This window comes from Ailuropoda melanoleuca, chromosome 7 (assembly GCF_002007445.2).
Source record: "Ailuropoda melanoleuca isolate Jingjing chromosome 7, ASM200744v2, whole genome shotgun sequence".
NCBI classification, from domain to species: domain Eukaryota; kingdom Metazoa; phylum Chordata; class Mammalia; order Carnivora; family Ursidae; genus Ailuropoda; species Ailuropoda melanoleuca.
In genome coordinates this window covers 74,271,485-74,275,475 of record NC_048224.1, presented here as the reverse complement: position 1 = coordinate 74,275,475, position 3,991 = coordinate 74,271,485, and the positions used below count along the sequence as shown (strand labels likewise).

Genomic DNA, 3,991 nt, shown 5'->3' with positions numbered 1-3,991 from the left:
AAAATCAATAAGGTAACATTGGAATTGAACTATACTTTAGATCAAATTGTCCTAACAAAATGTATGAAACATTCTATGTGATAGCAGCAGAATACACATTCTTCTCAAGAGCATATGAAACTTTCTCCAGGATAGGTTATATGTTAGCTCACAAAACAAGCGTCATTCACATGATTGATCAAATGATTGATTATTATTTTTAATATTTTTTATTTGACAGATGGAGCCAGAGAGCACAAGCAGAGTATTTATTTATTTATTATTATAATTTTTAAGATTTCATTCATTTATTTGACAAACAGAGCCTGAAAGCACAAGCAGAGGGAATGGCAGAGGGAGAAGCAGGCTCGACACTGAGCAGGGAGCCTGATGCAGGCCTTAATCCCAGGACCCTGGGATCATGACCAGAGCAGAAGGCAGATGCTTAACCATCTGAGCCACCCAGGCGCCCCTCATTCACACTATTTAAATCATAGAGGTAACCCAAATGTCTGTCAATGAACGAATGAATGGATAAGCAATGGAATATTATTCAGTCTTTAAAAATAAATGTTGACATAGGCTATAACATGGATAAACAAACATTGAAGGTATTATGGTAAGTGATATAAGCCAGTCACAAAAAGACAAGTACTGTATGATTTCACTTATATGAAGTACATAGATTAGCCAGAATGATAGAGATGGAAAGTAGAATGGTGGCGGTACCAAAGGGCTTGAAAAGGAGGGAATAGGGAATTGTTATTTAATGGATAAACAGTTTCAGGTTTGCAAGATGAAAAGAGTTCTAGAGTTGGATGGTGGTGCTTATTACACAACAATATGGAAGTACTTAATATCACTGAAGTACACACTTAAAAATGATTAAGATAGTAAACTTTATATGTATTGTACTGTGATAAAATATTAGAAAAAATTAAACATATGCCTCTTTGGTTCCTTCTACCATCTTCTTTCCCATCCTTCCTTCCTTTTTTTTTTTTTTTCCCCTTCCATTCCTGGTCCCTGGTAACAACTGAACTGATTTCTGCCCTTCCAGTTTTCCTTTTTCTAGAATACAGTATAGAAATAGAATCACACAGTAGGCAGTGGACTTCTGTGCTGGCTTCTTTGATGTAACATTACACTGTAGGGCCTCAATCTTGCTCCTGCATGCATCAACTTTGCTCCTTTTTATTACTGTGTGGTATTGTGTTGTACGGATGTACCACAATTTGTATATCATTTTCCAGTGGATAGACATTTGGTTGGTTTCCAGTTTGGGGTTTTATGAATAAATATGATGTTAACATTTACATACAGATCTTTTTGTGCGAGCTACTTATAATTTTTCATTTTTTTAAGTTACTTTTTCTAACTTCCCAGCATTCCCGATGGTGGAACATCAGTGGTCCTGCAAATTACTGAAAGGTAGGAGGTGTCAGGAATTGATGAGGGCCAGTTCAAGTGGTTTTAACTGGATATGTCACTCTAAAATCTCTCCTTTATCCCCATTCTGCTTTGGTATTCCATTCAGTTTCAAATGCAGTTTTCTGATCTGACTCACATCTTAATTCTAGGCACTTGTTAGAAATTACATTGGTTGTGAAATGGCAGGAAGAAAAGATCAAATCTCTTTTGGATTTAAATTTGGAATGAAATGGGACTTTTGTTTAAATTCAATAGAAGCAGTTAACAAAGGAATAGAGACCTTAAAGATGTTTCATTAAAATTACCCATAATGCTACTCTGAGTGATTCATGGTTTTGAGCATTTAAATGAGTCATATTCACCCAAAAGCCTGAACTAATTTCTATTGTAAATGAGGTTCTTAGGGAATTCTATTAACCATTTAAGCACCATGCAAATTTTCCCCAGCTTAAGTTCTACATCCTTCACGAAGGAGGCTCCTACCTCAATCAATTTTCCCTTCTCTGATTCTCTGAATTCCTTTTGACAATATTATTACTACTCACTTGCTTTCTTATATAAGGTATGCAGCTTTATTTAATTCAGTGTGTGTGGGGACACTTGGCTGGCTCAGTCAGTCCAGCATCTGCCTTCCGCTCAGGTCATGATCCCAGAGTGCTGGGATTGAGTCCCGATTTGGGCTCCTTGCTCAGCAGGGAGCCTGCCTCTCCCTCTGTCTGCTGCTCCCCCTGCTTGTGATCTCTCTGTCTTTCTGACAAATAAATAAAATCTTATTAAAAAATTTGGTGTGTTTGTGTGTGTGTTTATGTGTGATTTATGCTATAAGATTTAATCTTGGAGGAGCCCAAAAAGGATTTGGAGAGCAGGGCTATTTTCTTTCCATCTGGCATCAGCCATCAGCTCCAAGGTAAGCCAAGTTGGGTGCTTACAAGTACACCCAGGAGCTATGGAGGAAAAAGCAGTCCTATGTAATGTGCTTTGTTTTCAGGGTGCACCACTGGCAGTACTGCTAGCTCTCTGAGCTCCACAGGCCTCCCCACCCCACTCAACCCACCCAATTGCCTGAGAAAGTACACAGACTGGGGTACAAGGGCAACCAAGGTTATGTCATATATTAGATTCATATGCAACGTGGTGGCCACAAACGCCCAGTTCCTAAGGGTGTTACCTACAACTAGCCTGTCCATCATGGTGTTACCAGCTAAAGTTTGCCCGAAGCCTTCAGTCTATTGCAGAGGAAAGAGCTGGATACCACTGTGGGGCTCTGAGAGTCTTGAATACTTACTGGGTTGGCAAAAATTCCACATACAAATTCTTTGAGGTTATCCTGCTTGATCCATTCTATAAAACTATCAGGAGAAATCTTGACACCTAGTGGATCACCTAACCAATCCACAAGCACAGGGAGATCTGAGGGCTGGCATCTGCAGGCTCAAGAGCCGTGGCCTCGGAAAGGGTCACAAGTTCTACCACACTATCGGCTGTTCTTGTCTTCCGACATGGAGAAGACATAATACTCTCCAGGTCTACCATTACTGCTAATATAAGTAATGTTTGTAAAAGTCTTACCTAATAAACAATTTAGGAGATCAGAAAAGAAAAAAAAACTTAATCTCCAAAAGGTCAGGAATCACAGTCAGAGAACATTAGAACAAAAAGTATCTTATAGAGATTATTATATTCTTCATGATTAAACAATTACGGAGCTGTTTCTGTGTGTTGAGTGTCTATGTGCCAGGAATTATGCTGGCCAATTTCTTTATATTTCATCAGTCAACTTAATCTAATCCCGATAGCAACCTCATATTAAGGTGGCACAAGCAGTGGTAAAAAGATGAAATTTGGAATTGGACAGAATTGGATTCTAATTTAACCTCTGTTGCTTACTATCTGTGTGATATTAAATAAGTGTCTTAATCTCTTAAAGCTTTTGTGTTTATTAAGTGTTAACAAGAGTCACAATACCTCCATCATAACATATTACTAAAAGGACAAATAAATATAATGTACGTAAGATTTTGAATACCTAGTAAACTCTCAAAAAAAGAATTATATTGCTTATTTTATATAGATGATAAAATTGGGGTTCAGAGAGGTGAATTAATTTGTTTAAGATCACATATAAGTGGCTGAGCCAGGTTATGAGTTAAGACAGCCACTCCATACCTTATCTTATAAACACCCATTTCTTTTTTAAAAAATCTTAAAGATTTTATTTATTCATTTGACAGAGAGAGAAAGAGAGAGAGAGGGAGAACAAGCAAGGTGGGAGGGCAGAGGGAGAAGCAGGCTTCCCGCTGAGCAGGTAGCCCAATGTGGGGTTCGATCTCAGGACCCTGGGATTATGACCTGAGCTAAAGGAAGATGCTTAACCAACTAAGCCACCCAGGTGACCCTAAACACCCATTTCTTACACTTCTTTACTCATCCCTATAGCATTTGTTACACCTAAGTACCTAAATAAGGTGGACTATGATTGATTAGTTGAAGGCAGAAATATCAATGTCAGTAATTAGAAAAGGCTCTCTCTGGGACGCCTGGGTGGCACAGCGGTTAAGCGTCTGCCCTCGGCTCAGGGCGT

The 3,991-nt window shown here is 38.7% G+C and overlaps 1 pseudogene; it reads left to right on the top strand.

The window, feature by feature from the left end:
- The first annotated feature begins 1,373 nt into the window (after positions 1 to 1,373).
- On the top strand, positions 1,374 to 2,952 carry LOC100473363 (annotated as a pseudogene).
- The last annotated feature ends 1,039 nt before the right edge of the window (positions 2,953 to 3,991 follow it).